Source organism: Mirounga leonina, unplaced genomic scaffold, assembly GCF_011800145.1.
Source record: "Mirounga leonina isolate KUSES-001 unplaced genomic scaffold, KU_Mleo_1.0 Mir_129, whole genome shotgun sequence".
NCBI lineage: Eukaryota > Metazoa > Chordata > Mammalia > Carnivora > Phocidae > Mirounga > Mirounga leonina.
Genome location: NW_023270323.1, coordinates 30,620,688 through 30,640,770, shown reverse-complemented (window position 1 = coordinate 30,640,770; position 20,083 = coordinate 30,620,688).

The window sequence follows — 20,083 nt, the reverse complement described above, 5'->3', positions numbered from 1 at the left end:
CGTATGTGCCTTTCGTGAAAGTGTAATTTTTATAACTAATTTAAAAAAAACTTCTTGGTAGCATCTATTGAGAATCTGTTGAGCTTATACACACATATATTATGTAACCAGCACTTAAACTCCTTGTTATACTGCAGGACTTCTTTTTCTTATGGATGTTTGCTATGATATATGAACAAAAAAATATGAATAGCAATTCTCCTTGTAGGAAGCACAAACAGGAAACAATTCAAATGTTTATCAATATTAGAATGTTTATATACATATAGTATATTCATATGATAAACCTTAATATGACAATGAGAATGAGCAAACTATATACACGTAACAACATGGATGAAACCGAAATATACTATGAAAAAATTGGGAACTAGATACATTAAGTAAAAACCATATGCTTTTTTTTTAATGTAAAGTTCAAAAGACAAGTAAAATAAAATTTTGTGTTAAGTCAGTGTAGTGGCTACCCTTTTGGAGTAAGTGGTGACCGGAAGGGGTACCCAGAGTACTTCTGGGATGGTGTTGTCATTCTTGATTTGGGTCCTGGTTATATGGGTATGTGCTATTAATTTGTGCTCGTGTGATTTATGCATTCTTTATGAAGTATCTCTGAGCAAGCTCATAAAATATGAGATATATATAGATTGGAAAAGAAAAAAAGTTAATAAGTTAATGTACACTTGTTACATTGGGAAAAGTGATAAAAATGGGTCTAGCCAGAAAGGAATTTATCTTGTTTCACAAGTGTTTGATGGTAGAATTGAACAGCCTTCCAGCAAGAACCACAAAACTGTTATGTTGGGGCGCCTGGGTGGCTCAGTTGGTTAAGCGACTGCCTTCGGCTTAGGTCATGATCCTAGAGTCCTGGGATCAAGTCCCACATCGGGCTTCCTGCTCAGTGGGGGGTCTGCTTCTCCCTTTGACCCTCTTCCCTCTCGTGCTCTCTGTCTCTCACTCTCAAATAAATAAATAAAATCTTTAAAAAAAAAAAACTGTTCTCATGTTATAGTTTGTATGTAAAACAGTGTATTTTCTTTATGTTATTATTTTAATGATTGTAAGGTTTTTCTAGAGGTCACTAGTGATTCTTCAGAAATGATACTTAAACAGAGGCATGACAACAGATGAAACTGGATAAGAAATTATTTTGTATTTATTTTATCTATCATTTGAACCAATGTAGAGTGCAAATAGTCCCAGACTCAATCCTAAACTAGACATCCATTTTTGCCTCTGAAACACTTATTGTAACATGCTCTCAAATGTGATATTACATTGAGCTAATATCTCAAATCTAGGAAAGCTGACATGTGAGAGCCATCAGGAATATTTATTTATTATTTTTTTAGATTATGTGTTTATTAGCTAATTATCATATAAGAAATGGAGATGTGTTTGTTAATAAACAGTGTTCATAAAGGACATGATAAAAATTATTTCAAAGCGATACAAAAATTATTTAATACATACTTATATTAATATATAAGTTATCTATTATTTTGATTTTCCTTATTCTTTTTACTGGACATACCATTATTTCACCTTCATTCTTGAAATATATTTTGTTGGCTATTAAACTTTGGGTAGGTTGTCATTTAATTTTAGTAATTTGAAGAGAAAATGAAATTGCATTGGCTTCCATTATTTGTGTTAAAAGTTAATGTTATAAGTTATCTATTATTTAATATATATTTAATTGTTATTCAATATATAAATAATCTTTGTAAAGCCAATGTTAATTCCTATTTTTATTCTTTACCACTTAATGCATTTATTATGCTGAATCTATTGAATTTTAGGCTATTGTTAGTTTTTATTATTTTTTTTATTGTGGTAAAGTAACATAGCATAAACGTTACCATTTTAAGAAGTAAAAGTAGGGACTCAAACAGATATTTGTATGTGTTCAGCAGCATTATTCACAACAGCCAAAAGGTGGAGGCAATCTAAGTGTCCAATGATGACTGAATGAACAACAACAAAAAAATGTAGAATATACATACAATGGAATATTATTCAGTTTTAAAAAGGAAGGACATTCTGACACTAAAACATGAATGGATCTGGAAGACATTGTGCTACCTTCTGAGACAATATAAGCAAACTAATTTACAAAAGAAAATTATTATATAATTCCATTTATATGTGGCTCCTAGAGTAGTCAAATTCAAAGAGAGAAATTAGGCTGGTGGTTGCCACTAACTATTTAAAATTGTTTTTAACTATTTTTAAAATTCTCCTAACTTAAATAGTAAAAATGGTAAATTTTATAATATGTATGTTTTACCACAATAAAAAAGAAAAAAATTAACATAATTATTTTTAAGTGTTCAGTTCTGTGGCATTAAGTACATTTACTTTGTTGCATGACTATCACCACCACTAATCTCCAGGATTTTCCATCTTCCCAAAATAAACTCTATAACTATTAAAAAATAACTCCCTATCCCATTACTCCAATCCCTGGCAATCACCTATAAGATTATTGACACTTTATTCTATTTATCTATATCTACAAGTATTTATCAATCTATTTATCATATTGTATAATCTATGGTCTATCTTTCTATCATGTACTTATCTATCTACCCAACATCTATTTATCTCTGTTCAATACCATAAAACATTATTACACTGTGAATATTTAAATATTTTCTTTCTTTTTTATTCCTTACTTTCTTACTGCGTCTTTTCCATCTAAATAATTTTCCTTTGGTCATAAAGAAACCCTTTAGTACACCCTTTAGTGCTGGCCTATTGGTACCTAATTCTGTCCATTTTGATTTTCCTTATTCTTTTTACTGGACATACCATTATTTCACCTTCATTCTTGAAATATATTTTGTTGGCTATTAAACTTTGGGTAGGTTGTCATTTAATTTTAGTAATTTGAAGAGAAAATGAAATTGCATTGACTTCCATTATTTGTGTTAAAAAGTTAGCCATTAGGGGCGCCTGGGTGTCTGCCTTTGGCTCAGGTCATGATCCAGAGTCATGGGATCCAACCCTGCATGGAGCCCCACATGGGGCTCCCTGCTCAGTGGGGAGTCTGTTTCTCCCTCTCCCTCTGCCCTTCCCCCCACCCCTGCTCATGCTCTCTCTTTATCTCAAATAAATAAATAAAATCTTAAAAAAAAAGTTAGCCATTAGTTTAGTTAAGACTCCTCAAAGGATAATCCATCTCTATTTTTTGCTTTTACTTATTTTACTATGACATACCTAGACAAAAATTTTATTTTTTTAAATTTTTTAACCTGTGATTTATTTGTTCATGTTCTTAATTTCTGCATGATGTGTTCTATTTCTTTCTGGAAAATTTAAGCCACTATTTTTTTCAAATGTTGGTTCCTCCCCATTCTATCATTCTGGAACTCCAATTGCACATGTTAGATCTTCTCCTTTCTGTTCAATATTTCCATCTCTATAGCTTTTCATGTTTTAATACATGTAGTTTCTTCTGGGTTATTTTCCTGTTCAAGAATTCATTTTTCAGTTATGTCTAAACTGTTAAAACTATATGTTGAGTTATTAATTTTAATCAATTATTATATTTTTCATTTTTGCATTTGGTTTATATTCGACATAAATATTTTTATAGAGTCCTCTGATACTGTTATTAACATGTATTTAGTATTCTTAAACATAGTAATATAGTTATCATAAAATATATTTGTTAATATCAGTATTTGAAGGTCTTATTGGTCTATTGTCTTTTTTATTGTTGGTTATTTTTATATATCTCATATCCTAATATACCTATATTTTTCATTCTAAAATATTTTCTATTGTTTGTAGAACTATCTGGAGGCTATGGAGGATACTATCTTCCTTTGTCAAGTTTGGGAAATGTGAAGTCTGGAATCATGTTAATCCTTTTTGTGGTACAAAGTTGATTCAAAGCTATACTGAAGTCCTTAGTAAGTGTAGTCTACTTTCATTTAATCTTTACTCCTAGAGTACAGCTCTTCAAGGTCCCAATCCAAACTCTAAGTCATTTGCCAGCTCATGTCCTCAAACTCTCGTGGTTCCTAGATTCCAATGTTGTACCCATTTTCAGCCTTTTGGCACCTCATCCAGAAACAGCAAATGTTCCCGGAGAAAAGCAGCCTCAAAACTGGATTTCATCACTGGATGTCATCCCTGGATTCTGCCTTCTCTTGAACCTTGATCAAGATTATTTAATAGGCAGTTAAATAATGTCTATATGGTTATCTAATGTCTTCAATGTGTGTGCATGTATATGTGTATGTGCCCGCACTGTGACACACAGCATCATGTGACATTTTATAACACTTTCATCAAAATAACATATGGAGAAAGGGGAACCCTCCTACACTGTTGGTGGGAATGCAAGCTGGTGCAGTCACTCTGGGAAAACAGTATGGAGGTTCCTCAAAAAGTTGAAAATAGAGCTACCATATGACCCAGTAATTGTGCTACTGGGTATTTACCCCAGAGATACAAATGTAGTGATCCAAAGGGGTACATGCACCCTGATGTTTATAGCAGCAATGTCCACAATAGCCAAAGTATGGAAAGAGCCAAGATGTCCATCAACAGATGAATGGATAAAGAAGATGTGGTATATATATACAATGGAATATTATGCAGCCATCAAACGGAATGAAATCTTGCCATTTGCAACAACGTGGATGGAACTGGAGGGTATTATGTTGAGTGAAATAAGTCAATCAGAGAAAGACATGTATCATATGATCTCACTGATACGAGGAATTCTTACTCTCAGGAAATAAACTGAGGATTGCTGGAGTGGTGGGGGTGGGAAGAATGGGGTGACTGGGTGATAGACACGGGGGAGGTTATGTGCCATGGTGTGTGTTGTGAATTGTGTAAGACTTGAATCACAGACCTGTACCTCTGAAACAAATAATACATTATATGTTAAAAAAAAAAAAGAAGATAGTAGGAAGGGAAAAATGAAGCGGCAGGAAATCAGAGGGGGAGACAAACCATGAGAGACTATGAACACTGAGAAACAAACTGAGGGTTCTAGAGAGGAAGGGGGGGAGGGGGATGGGTTAGCCTCTTGACGGATATTAGAGAGGGCACGTATTGAATGGAGCATTGGGTGTTACACGCAAACAATGAATCATGGAACACAACATCAAAAACTAATGTTGTAATGTATGGTGATTAACATAACATAATTAAAAAATAACATACGGTAGATAGATGAAGATCATCTTAAAGAGAAATGTAACAAATATGTCAATATATAATGTACATGGTAAGTGATCCTATATGAAAGAATGAAAAAAAGTATATCCCTAAAGTAAAAATCAAACTAGAATCTAGGTAAAATATCATTGTCACGTGAGTTATAACAATATATTGATCAATAAACCCAGTATGTTTTAAAAGAGGGAATTTTTTTTGTTCACATGTGTCAGAGCTCTAGCTTAAATAACAAATTATACAATGTTGTCCTTTGTAAATTTAGAAGTAGAGAAAGTTGAATAAAGGGTTCTAGTTACTTTAAATTGACTAATGTATAAATAACTTTGAAAGTATTACTTCTGAACTCTTTCATTCACATAATTTTGGTAATCACTTTCACAGTGAAAATTCAAACAGCAATGCTCATATTTAGCTCTTGGTTTAGAATTACTATTTTAAGCAATGTCCTTAGCATGGTCAACCAGACCCTACATGCATGCACTTACACACTCAAACACACTTGTACACATAACTTTACTTATGTGTTAATCTTAATTGACTTCATGAATTAGAGCAAGAGCTCATGAAACTGAAATTATGTTAAGTCAAAACACTAATAACTTTTATTCTATATAATTTTAAAATTATTTAGTGGCATCATTATTGGTATAAGAATACAAATAAAACACCTACTTACAAGAATCAGTTGCAAATATATACATATTTATGTATACATGTGTATATAGACATATATGTATGTATATACACTAATACGTATGTAAATATATATATAGACAAATATGTATATATTTGCAAGTTTGTACCATACATTAAAATAGCATGCATGTATACACTTATTTAGTATTCTAAATTTTGTCTGATTTTGTACTTCTGAGATTTTGTTAAAAGGAATATAGCCCCCCAAAAAAGAATGATCAATAAATTGAGATATAGCTAATGAAAAAGTCAATATTGAAAGTATTACCAGAATATTTTACAGACTATATGTTGCATTAAAATTCACACACTATGTTTTTTGCTTGAAAAACTAAACATGGATATCCTGCCATGGAAATCAATATAATTCTTACACATATATGTTTTCAGGATTTTCCTTTCTTATATAAAGCAATTACTTCAAAATCTGTAGTTAAAATATGACTGAAGCAGATACAAATAATTATCCTAAAGTCATTTTTGCTGCCATGTAATCCTTAGGATTGAATAATTGATGAAAGTATGCTTACTGAAGAAGCACTAAGTATATACTTTGTACAGGCATTTAAATCACTCTGACTTCTCATTCATCAACATTTCTAAGCAAGATCATTTATGCAGAATGTTCTGATTTATAATAATGCAGATCTAAGAAATCGAGGTAGTAGTGTGTGCTCTAATTATAACACCACTTCAACTATCCAAGGCAATTTCTTCCTCCTTTAGTTGGGAATGGGTTTACACAATTAAGAAATCATCTTGATAACATTAATATAACATCTGCATTACATAATGTCACAAAATGATGGCGCTAGGAATAAGGCTCTCCAGGAATTAATTTTAGCCTAAAGAATTATACACAGAAAGATAATACATGGATTGAATTTTTGTCATATCTAATTTAAAAAACAATATTGTAGAAAAATAACATACCATATTTTAAAATCTGTGCCAAAATCTTTAAACATATACAAATAAATTAAAATGTGTAGTGACTTCAGAGGAAAATTCTTACATTTCACATAATTATTATTGTTTAACCCTTAATAACTTTTTTATTTGCCTATCTACCCCATAACCATTCACAATTTTATTTTAATTTTAATATTTCTTAAAATAGTCCCTGAAAACCAACAATAATTTATGTTATAGAATTTAATAATATATTAAGTACCTATTTCTTGTGACGTAGATTTTAGAACAGAAAGTCTTGGTTTCAAGTATCTTCTTATAAGTTGTGTACTATTCAATTTGAGGGTGATAATTTCATTTCTTTGAGCTTCATGTTCTTCAACTTAAAAATGGAAATAATAATAAATTCCAAATAACATGGTTGCAAAGTGAATTTGTTGAGAAATAGCGTGGTGGTTGGCAGAGAAGCAGCATTCAAGAAAAGATTTATTACCATTATTAAGGATGATTATTAGAAATTCACTCAAACTTAGATTATTCTGGAGAGAATACTTTTTTAACAAAATTGTGTATTAGTCTAATGATTTGGCTGGATTTTTAGAGTATACTCAAAGACTTACACTATATTGCTCTGAGCAACCGTTTATTGTTCATTTACTTTTTAAAAATGATTTAATATTGTGTTAGCTACTAAATTTTAGAAATTTTAAGCAGAGCCACTTGACATAATTCATTTCTTCTTCTGTAAATTAAATTATTTTATATTTTTATGGAAATAATAATGTTAAAATATGTTAATATGTCATCTTTAAGAAATATGCAGAAAAATAAGACGACTGATCTATAATCCAAAGCACTATTGCCATCCTGTTTTTTGTGTGTTTGAATGTGTGTCTTTTCCTTTTTTCATACATATTCATTTACAGATATTTATTTATGCAAAGACACTAGAAATGGATTTTGTGAAATATTTGAAATAAAGATTGGAGATGGATAGAATTCATCAAAGCCAGATAGAAAAATGTAATGACAAAAAAGGTGGGACATTGGGTGTTTCTGTGATATCAAACATACAGCAAATAAGCAATGCAGACCTAGGAAGAAGAATTATTTTGTTTGATCATGTCTTACTCAGAGTTTGTGCATGAAACAAAAAAAATGGGGAATTAAGGAGGCCAGTATAGAAAAATGCTTGTGTCTAGGAAATGACAAAGGTGGCCTAAAATCAAATGCATACCGTGAGAAAAGAAGAAAGGAGTTGCTGAATCAAAACAGAACAAAACAAAATAATTTCAAGTGCTGAATTCTATATGACTTGGAAAATATTTTCAAAAATATTAAGAAGGGGTGCTTGGGTGGCTAGTCGTTAAGCGTCTGCCTTCGGCTCAGGTCATGATCCCACGGTCCTGGGATCAAGCCCCACATAGGTCTCCCTGCTCAGCGGGAAGCCCGCTTCTTCCTCTCCCACTCCCCCTGCTTGTGTTCCCTCTCTCACTGTGTCTCTCTCTGTCAAATAAATAAATAAAATCTTTAAAAAATATATATTAAGAATAAATCAAAGAAATATAGTTTTTTAACATATGGCAATAATTAGATCTAATTACAAAACGAAGTTATATTACTAAACCTTCCCTTTTATTATCTATCTCAAAGATAAATACATAAGTATGTATTTATCACACTTAATTGTTTTTAAAAAGTCCAGATTATTTTTTTATAAGCTGTCTTCTTTTTTTTAGTTTACTTTTAAGATTTTATTTATTTATTTGTATATATATATAGAGAGAGAGCACAAGCAGGGAGAGTGGCAGGCTGAGGGAGAAGCAGGCTCTTCGCTGACCAAGAACATAAGCAGTGGGAGTGGGAGCGGAGCCGGGAGCCTGATGCGGGGCTCGATCCCAGGACCCTCGGATCGTGACCTGAGCTGAAGGTGGATGCTTAACTGACTGAGCCACCCAGGTGCCCTTATATTTTGTCTTCTAAATAATAGTTTTAACAGAGGTAATGATATCTGAGAAAGTTCATGCAAATCATAGGTAGACATAAGTCGATATTATGTTTTTCTTTTTATTTGTACGAAAAAAAAAATCTTCCTTATCTTTATGGTCTACCTTCTGATATGTGAACCAATACAAATTGTTTCAGAAAGGATTTTTGTGAAGATACAGCATTATCAGTTTACAAGGGCCCCTCTTACAGCATGAATATTATTTTGAATAGTTATTTCAGAAATGTGACAAGAAATCCAAGCTAAAACGATGTCAACTATGAGAAATAACATGCTCAGTGTCTACCCCATGCTTAGCCTAACTGTCCCACCATTCCTGCCTCCTTAAGTAATGCAATTTAGCCAGAACCTGAGAGCTTCTCCCTGAGTAGAGATTGCAGGGGACAAAAATATCATATTGAATATATATTATTATTTTACTGTATCATTTGGTTACTGATTTGTTAGTATGATATTTTCCCTATAGATTTAACCCTATATTTACTAGCATGTTTTTATTTATTTAAAAAAATCACCTCCATCTTGGTAATAACTAATACAAAGAGAGTCCAGTAAATGAACCCTTGCATACTCACCAAAAAATCAAAACAAACAACCACAACAACAATAATAGTGAACCATATTTAGAAATATAAATCAAGTGTGGGGCGCCTGGGTGGCTCAGTTGGTTAAACGACTGCCTTCGGCTCAGGTCATGATCCTGGATTCCCGGGATCGAGTCCCGCATCGGGCTCCCTGCTTGGCAGGGAGTCTGCTTCTCCTCTGACCCTCCTCCTTCTCATGCTCTCTGTCTCTCATTCTCTCTCTCTCTCAAATAAATAAATAAAATCTTTAAAAAAAAACATTAAAAAAAAAAGAAATATAAATCAAGTGCAATTTAAATGCTCCATATTTTTAGAGTTACCTGGACTCAAGGAAACATAGAAGGGATACAGAAGGGCACTGTGATTAACTGGGGGTGGGGAAGCATGCTTCTTCAGGCCAGGGAAATAATCTAGATCCATATCCATAATTGCCATCAACATGTCACCTGTTAGAGGACATTTGAAAATCATGTAATCTCTTTGACTCTTGTTGTTTGTGCCCTGTGCAAAATTAAAGTAATGATGAAAACTAATGAATGTTCCAGGGAAGAGTTCAATGAAATAATCTAAATAAACCATCTGCACATTATAATAATGAGACATTTTATAAGGTTTCTATGTATTGCATCATATGATGTTTAGTCTGATCATGGTGTGTAATTGTTCATTATTGTTTGTTTATTCACCTCCTTGTTCATCCCCTTCATTTGGTTATAAACTTCATGAGACATATATAAATATTGTTCACTACTTTATGTCTAGCATCTGGAAACCAATCTCACATCAATGAAGTTCAGAGATTGACAGAAGGATAGGAACATGGCTGTTAGATTAAAACATCAAATGAGGGTAACTGGATGGTAGTTGTAGCACTGGAAATGAAAATGAGTTGAAAGACATTATTAATGTTTTGAAGTAAGATGACTGAATCAAAAGAAAACGTGGTCACTGATTTGATATTAATGTTAAAGTGGAAGAATGAGAACAAAAAATAAATGATTTTGGTGATGTGAAAAATATTTGAAACATGGACATAAAAAGGAAAGATTAAAGGGAAGCACACTGGAATAATATGAAATAGAGTATTAGGTTTACATTAACTTAGGACATAGTTAAAGGAAGAGTTATGTAAGAAGTTATTAAAAAATTGAGCTCATGTCAAGACTAGGAACTGAAAGAAGGAAAATGTGGGTGCCAAAAAATAATAAAATAGAAGAATGGTAAGTATGGCTGTAAAGGTAAGCAAAGAGATGACCACTTAAAACCCTATAGTGTAGTTTAAACATTTTAGAATATCTTCTAAGAGCAACAAGGAGTCCCTGTAGTATTTTAAGAAAAAAGTTAGAAAACATGTTTTTTTTTTTTAAAGAAGTTGAAAAGCATGTTTTATATTTTTTGAGATTTACTCTCAGTACAGTGATAAGTGAGAATTGATATGGGTAGACTGGTAGGAGAATATTTCTCTGGCACAGACAAAGAAAGATGCAATCTTGATATGGTGTTAGTAGTTAGCAAGGAAAAAAATAGTAAATGATTCAAGAGAAATTTAGGAGGAAATCTAAAACTGAATTGTATGTAAAGTTTATAGAAAAGAAAGCCATAGAGAAAGAATCCTTAGATTTCAAGTCTGGGCAAAAATATTGTGTAGTATGATGTTGATTTCCACTGCAAATATTACAAGAACAATGGTAGCAGAGACACTCTGGGGCACATTTGTTTAAGGTATTTATAAAACATTCAACTGGAGAATTTAGTTATGCAGTAATTACATAGATTTGAAGTTCAAAAGTGTGGTCTGGTTGGAAATAAGCATGTATTAAGATATCAGTATTAGATGGTAATTGAAGAGATGAAAAGGTGGAAGAATTTGTGTAAAACTTTACTTTTGTACTTATGTGGTTAGACAATCTAACAATTTTATATTTTAATTTTTAAAGGTAACTGCAGATATTGACAAATTCAATATACAGTAATTCCCCTTATCAGCAGTGGATACATTCCAAGAACACCAGTGGATGCCTGAAATCATAGATAATAGCGAACCCTATATATCCTATGTTTTTTTCCCTATAAACACATAGCAATGATAAAGTTTAATTTATAGATCAAGCACAGTAAGATATTAACAACCATAACTAATAATAAAATAAAGTAATTATAACATTTTACTGTAATAAAAATTATGTGAATGTGTTCTCTCTTTCTCTTTCCCAAAATATCTTATTGTAATGCAACTACCCTTCTTCTTGTGGTGATGTGAAAGATTAACTGCCAACTGATGAGATGAAGTGAGGAGAATGACATAGAGCCTTAGGCTATTACCTACCTTTTGACATACTGTCAGAAGGAGGATCATCTGCTTCTGGAGAGCAGTTGACCTCAAGTAACTGAAACCACGGAAAGAGCAATCATGGATAAGGGGAAACTACTGTATTAACATCTTCATTAACCAAATGAAAAGTAATATTTGAAATTTCATTTGTGCCTCTGCTTTTCTTGAGACTGTCATATTATGAAAGATATAAAGTTAGATTTTTAACAATATTTATTTTTTGGAAAGCATTTAAAGATGTTACATGAGGGCAAATAATACTTTTAAGATGTATGTCCCGTATTAAAAAGTGGATCCATTATGCATAATTGGAGACTTTGTAGAGCAATGACTTTGCACATTACTAATGCTAAGATTGCAACAACTTTTAAATATGAAGATAAATAACCACAACTGTGAGGGCATTAATAGGCATCAAACATTCCAACAATACATCTCACTGAAACATGATTAATCTTACACATGCTGATGATGTTGAGAGCAGAAGCATTATTGAAATTAATCTTGTTCTGTGGGAGAGTTCAATGAATAGTGTTGTGTTTATAATTTCAATTTCTGGATAACATACTGAAGCTTTAGCATTCGTAATTTCACATATTTTGCTATGTTAGACACTTTTTTATACTAAAGATTATTCCATTTTTATAAAATTTTATAGAATAAAAATTCATTGAAAATGGAGGAAAATACACTGCTTGAGAAATGAGATATTACCTTATATTAAATGACAACAGTTTAATATCTTTCGTTCCTGGTGGAGAAGTTGTGGTAATGGGAAGCTACCTTGTGGACATGGAGCTCAAAAAACCTGCAGTGCCAAAATTTCTCCCCTCAAAATAAACCAAGTGATGAGAAATGCTTTCTGTATAACTGCTTATTTTTTAAATAGTTTATCATGTAAAATTATTCTCTGTGCATAATAAAAAAAAACAAACTCATTAAAGATATGAAAACTACAACTAAAAGTCCTTTTCTCATAAGGCACCAGTTTCCCAGAGGATAAACTATGAAAAGCTTCTTTTACATTTCATACAAGTATATGTGCATTCATTCCTTTGTTTTTAGAATATCATGTTTATAAACATATATTACTTTGATACATGGATTATTGAATTAACAATATACTTTGGATATCTTTATGTATCACTAAATGTAAATTTATATTTCTGTTGTTCTAATAACTAATAGTTTAACAAATAACAGAAGGTTAATTTGACAGTAATATTGTATGGCAAGAGTTGGCTTAAATAAAATTGGAGTGTTATACAACAGCCAGATTAACAGGATTTTTAATGATTGATAAGTTATTTTTATTGAACTTACACAACTTGAGATATACAATTTTGGAACTCAAGAACACTGGAGAAAAGAATCATATTCGATGATTTATAATGAGGTACTTTGGAAGTACTATATTTTCAAGAATATAGGTATAATTTGACAATAACAGAAAAATGAAGTAGAGAGGGCGTAGGGCTTGTGGGGCACTGGAATTATTTTCAAACAATGATATTTAGGGAAAGCTTTGTTTAGAATATCAGATTTTCATAAAAGTGGAAGGAGGAAGAAGCTAGACAAATGCAAAACTGGTAAAATAGCAGAATAAGCAGAGTGTTCAGCAAATGCAAAGACCATAAAATGTACTGTGCTTCATGTGTTTGCAGAAAAGAGAGGCAGCCGGGGTGCCTGGATTGAGGAGAGCAAGGGAAAAGCAACAAGAAATAAAGGCTAGAACTATGGTGACAAATCATATATAGCCCTGTAGACCAGGGTAAAGATTTGGTAAGGGGTGATATTTGGTATTTTGCAAACAAGAGTAAATAACTGGAGAGCACACACAGCCAGCTTAGAATAAAGTATACTGGGGAAAAAATGTGCTGCGGAAAAAACAAAACATTCTGAAAGATTGAAAGTTGAAAGGCTGAACCTAGTGGATAGCAAAACATACTTAAAGTACAGTAATTTCAGCAGTATGGTATTGGCATAGATTATATAAATGTATAATGTAATGGAGTAGTGGGGAAAGAAAGGAAAAACAAACCACCACATTTAAGATCATTTGACATAAGATGAGGACACTATAGCCATGCAGTAAGGAAAGGCTATATATATATATATATATTAAGATTTTGTTTATTTATTTGACAGAGAGAGACACAGCGAGAGAGGGAACACAAGCAGAGAGAGTGGGAGAGGGAGAAGCAGGCTCCCCGCTGAGCAGGGAGCCCGATGCGGGGCTCGATCCCAGGACCCTGGGATCATGACCTGAGGCGAAGGCAGACGCTTAACGACTGAGCCACCCAGGTGCCCCAACTGAGCCACCCAGGTGCCCCTACATTTTTTTTTAGTAGACTATTTTTTTTGAGAAGTGTTGGGTTTATATAAAAATTGAGTAGAACATACAGGATCATTTCTCATTATCAGCAACAAATGATAGTTCCAGTTGCTCCATGTCCTTGGCAGCATTGATATGGTCAGGGTTTGAGATTTTAGCTATTTTAGTATGTGTGTAGTAGTATCTTATTGTTTTAATTTGCATTTCCCTGGTAACTTATGATGTAGAGTATCTTTTCATATGCTTATTTATCATCTTTATATCTTTCTTTGGCAAGATGTTTGTTGAAATTTTTCATTTTTAAATTGGGTTGTTTGTTTTCATATTATTGAGTTTTAATAATTCTTTACATTTTTGGTAACAGTCCTTTCTCAAATATCTTTTGAAAATATTTTATCCATATCTGTGGTTTGTTGTTGTTGTTGTTGTTGTTGTTGTTTATTCTTTTCACAGTATCTTTCTCAAAGCAGAAGTTTTTAGTTTTAACAAAGTCCAAATTAACAATTTTTATTTCCTGTGTCATTCTTTTGTTTTGTACCTATGAAATCACCACTAAATCCAAGACATCTAGATTTTCTTCTATGTTGTCTTCTAGGAGTTTTGTAGTTTTCCATTTTCCATTTAGGTCTATAATCCATTTTGAGTTAATTTTTGTGAATAGTATAAAGTTTGTGTCCAGATTCATTTTTTTCTTGCATGTGGATGTCCAGTTTTTTCAGCACCATATGTTGAAATGATCATCCTTTCTTAATTGTATTACTTTTGTTGCTTTGTCAAAGATCTGTTGACTGTATTTGTGTGGGTCTATCCTGGGGACTCAGTTCTGTTTCATTAACCTGTTAGTATATATATTCACCAACACCTTGATTTGTCTTGATTACTGTAGTCTTGATTACTGTAGTTTTATAGTAAGTCTTAAAGTCAGGTAATGTAAGTCCTCCAAATGGTCCTACTCCTTCAATATTGTGTTGGTTATTCCTGGTCTTCATTAAATTGGGAAGAACTTACATTGTGATAATATTGAGTCTTTTTATCCATGTAGATGGAATATTTCTCAAAATATTTAGATCTTTTCTAAGTTTCATTGTAAGAGTTTTATATTTCTCCTCATATATATATCCCATGCATATTTTATTACATTTATATCTAAAAATTTCTTATTTGAGGTGCTTATATAAATGGTATTATGTGTTTAATTTCCAATTCCAATTGTTCATTGCTGGAATATAAGAAAGCCATTGACTTTTGTATATTAACATTTTGTCACAACTTTGCTGTAATTGCAGTTTAAAAAAAATAGGTTTTGTCATGTATTTTAGACCATGTATTTTGGTGAGACCAACAGATCAGGAAATGACTGCCATTCAAAAGATAATTTGTAAATCACAGAACCCAAGAATAAGAGGCATGCCACACCATATGAGGCCACAAGAAGAAGCACCATGTTCTGTCAAGAAGCAGAAAGAGTACAATTCACAGCGCTTACCAGAGCACATACCCTCCCCAGTGTCTATCACCCAGTCACCCCATCCCTCCCACCCCACCCCCCACTCCAACAACCCTCAGTTTGATTCCTGCGATTAAGAATTCCTCATATCAGTGAGATCATATGATACATGTCTTTCTCTTTTTGACTTATTTCACTTGTGCAAGACTGTTGAATCTCAGATCTGTACCTCTGAAACAAATAATGCAATATATGTTAAGAAAAAAAAAAAAAGAAGAAGAAGAAGAAGGTAGCGGGAGGGGAAGAATGAAGCGGGGGAAATTGGAGGGGTAGATGAACCATGAGAGACGATGGACTCTGAAAAACAAACAGGGTTCTAGAGGGGAGGGGGGTGGGAGGATGGGTTAGCCTGGTGGTGGGTATTGAGGAGGGCACATTCTGCATGGAGCACTGGGTGTTGTGCACAAACAATGAATCATGGAACACTTCATCTAAAACTAATGATGTAATGTATGGGGATTAACATAAGAATAAAAAAAAAAAAGAAGAAGCAGAAAGAGTAAGTGAAAAGCATTGGCAGAAGGGTTTACTGTGGTTTCCATGGAAAAGACAAGAGAAAGTAGGGTAGGAAGGTTTAGGATTGGCTAATTTGAATTCCAATGGGCTCTAGGGTTATAGTGGCCACTTCCAGTTGTCCTGGTAAGTGAAACTAGGATGATTAGGGTAGATAGGAATATTGCTTCTGGTAGTGTAAAAGCCACACAAAGGTAATTGGGAAGTGTAAGCTATGGATTGGTTAATTTGCACATGAATAGCAGTCTCCATTTTCTCTAAGAAATGACTAGCCTTGAAAACAGCATCTCCCCAGTCAGCAAAGCCCTGGAACATCAAGAATACAATTAAAATAAATAAATAAATAAATAAATAAATAAATAAATAAATAAATAAATAAATAAATAAATAAGAAAATGTAGTTAATACAACTGCATATTAACTCCAGAAAGTTTTTTGTTGATTCTTTGCAGTTTTCTACATAGACAATCTGGAATTTGTTAAATAAATAAATAAATAAATAAATAAATAAATAAATAAATAAATAAGACATTTTTATTTTCTTCTTCTGAACTTGTATACTTCTATTTTCTTTTCTTGTCTTATTGCACTAGGAAGAATTTGTAGTATGATTTTGAATAAGACTGGTGAGAAAGGAGCATTGCTTTATTCCTGATCTTAGCAGGAAAGCATTTAGTTATTTACTGTTAAATGTGATGTTATCTATTGGTTTTTGTAGGTATTCTTTATCAAGTTGAGGATATTCCTCTTTATTCCTAGATAGCATAGTCTTTTTAATAAATGGCCCTGTATTAATTGGATATCCATAATCAAAATGATTTAGATCTAGAAATTACAATAAACACAGGTGTCAATTCCAGATAGATTATAGATCAAAACAATGACATTTCCAGAAATAAGGAAGAATATTTTCATGACCTTACTGCAGTAACATTTTCTTAAACGGAACATCACTGTAAAGGTAGAGATTTATGATTTGGTTTATATTAAACTTAGCCAACTTTTGTATATCAAAATAAATCATTAAGAGAGAGGAAATGCAAGTTATGTTCTGAGATATATAGTTCCAACGTATTTATTTGGCAATAGACTCAGAGATGAAATATAAATTGATACACTTGCATAACCAAAACCAGACATTCCCTTACCCTCTTAGATAGGTAAAAAACTTGAAATTATACTTCATAAGAGAAGGCACACAAATGGCCAGAAGCCTATAAAGAATGTTCTCAAAATCATTTGTCATCAAGGAAATGCAAACTAGAACCACACTGAAATACTAAAATTATAACAAAAACCTAAACATACTTAATCAATTACACAAAAAACAATGTGGTAATATCAGGTGTTAGAAAGATGTGGAGCAAGGAATATCCTGTTATTCTGAGTATAATTAAAACCCATGACTCAAAATTCTGCTTCTAAGTATATTTTTCACAGAGCTGTTGACATTTGAGCACCAAAACATCAATCAGGAGAGTCTATGTTGTACTAGATATACATATTGCTTAGATATAATATTCAAAAACAGGAAAGATTAGAAAATTCTGTATGTGCCTTCCCAGATTTGCTCTTTCGTTACTAGCCTTGAGATTCGAGATCTTGTTCAAAGGAGATAAATACGGAGCAACATGGTCTTAATACTAACTTCCTCAGTCTCATTAGACAGGCTGAATAACAAAAGTAGGAGCAGTGTAGTTAATGTTCTATGGGGGAAAACTGAGATAAAAAAACAAAAACAAAAACAAAAAACAGGAGAAAGAATGGTCTACAAATATAACTTCCTTTCCCTTTCTTTTTTCACAATAGACTCTTTTACCTTGCAATGATTCCACATACCCTGTCTGAAGAAGGTACATGTATGCAAGTATGTGGTGTGTTTTGCAATGTTTTGTCCAGATTAGTAATACACCACCGACTGCTCTTGTTCTTTTTGCCCACTAACTACAAAGTTCCTATGAGGCACTGGCATATAATATGTTCTTCACGTTTTGTTTTAGAACAAGGAGTCAGAAAATAAAATATTAATATCTATAAATTCCCCAAATATAAAAATAACATTTTTAACATTAAGTACAAATTTTTCAAAACACACAAAGACTAGAGGGATAAGTAGATTGATATAAATTGGAGAGGAGCAATAAATTTGAGATGGAGATAAAATAATTTCTCTGAAATGTGACCAATTATTAACTTAGTTTAACAATATAATTAAATATGAATAATACAGTTTAATACTATAATTAATACTATTATTTTTATTTAAATTCAACACAAAAGCAAGTGAAGTACCATTCAAGAATAAAACTTTAGGTCAATTTTTCTTCCTAAGGAAGTTAACATTTCTTAGAATATATCTATGAAGTTGTAAAAAAAAAAAAAAAACAATGAAAAACATAAAAGCTTTAGGTTCATCATAAAATGAAAGATGACAGAGCTCATTTTTTCTAAATTTATCTTATACCTTATTCATTTCTAAAATAGAATTGAAGTAGTTGTTATAAAGTGATAAAAATGTAAATAATTGCAATGCAGATTAATTTTTCATAATCTACAAATTAGGTCAAAAGTTTTCTATTTTTCCATAATTTTACTTTATATAACCAATCACATTGTATTTTTCTATTCTCTGTGCATTATATTTGCACATCAACTACCTGTAAGAATTTTGATCAATTCAATTTTGTCTCCACTCTGAGGAGTAATAATCCAGTGCTCCACCAAAATGACTTCACCACTTTTTATCATTCTCTTTTGAATGGACAGAGGTTACATAACATTTCCTTCATTCACACTTGCAGACATCATTCTTATGCCAATTTGTGTGTTGTGTTCAGGTGAATCTTATTATTTCATTCACTTACATTAGCAGATGCTCATTTATATAATTAAATTTGTGTTCATTTTGAGAAAAATGTATGAACTGTCAGAAAGAACTGAATTTTGTATCCAAAACTAACAGATCACTCATTACAAGCAAAGTTTCTCTAATTATAAGTGCACTTTCTGTTTCTGTCAGTTGAGATAGGGACATTAAATGTGCTTGAGAAGTTAAATGCCAGAAGTTTCTGAGAAAAAGAAAATGAGTGACAGAATACTTTGTCAACTCAAATGATCACTCCCACACAAAAGAGCTACTGCTTCTATGAAATATTTTTGGAAATACATATAAAAGCAGTTACCAATGTACATTAGATAAAAAGTGTGGGTCAATATTTAGCTTTATTCCATTAACAGGTTTTACTTTATATAACTCTTACCAGATTAGCTTCCTTAATACTTAAAATGTTCTATTTAAAATAAGAAAAAAAAAAAAACTTTGGAATATACATATGCTGAATATTTTCTGACAAGAATATTTAATGATTTCTTACTTTATCAACCCAGTGATAATAAATTCCTGGCATTTGCCAAACTAGATTCCTGTATAGATTCCAGATTCCTGTATAGAATGACAGTCTGTTCTCTTAAGCACAGCGAGGTGAAACAATTAATTTCCCATTTATTTCTTATAATAGGTACATTTTTCTCCTGAAAAATGACAAATTGTAGTTCAATATGCCCTCCCTCTAAAGGTTCATTGCTCAAAGTTCAAACTTGGTCTAACCTTTGGGAGTCAGTGATGGAATAGGCCTTCAAAATTTTCTTCAAGTTGAGTTAAATGAATAGTCTTAGAGCTGGCAGGTTATTGAAACATGTTCAAAATTTAAAGACGCATTTCATGATCTCTGTTCTTCCCAGTATGTCAGAGATAACAGTATAGAAAAAAAAAAAAAGTTCTTTTTTACTGGAGAAAAAAAATTGCACTAAACAAGGTCAACATTTTTGTTAAGGGATAAATGTGTATTCATTCTTGGACAACTATCTATAGGGTAATGATATAAGCAGATCCATAATACTAAAAGTCAGGTATGAGACAAATGGTCATTATAACTTTATGGGCCCCAATGTTCTTACCTATAATGTAAGTAATTGTAGTAGATGATTTCTTATTTTC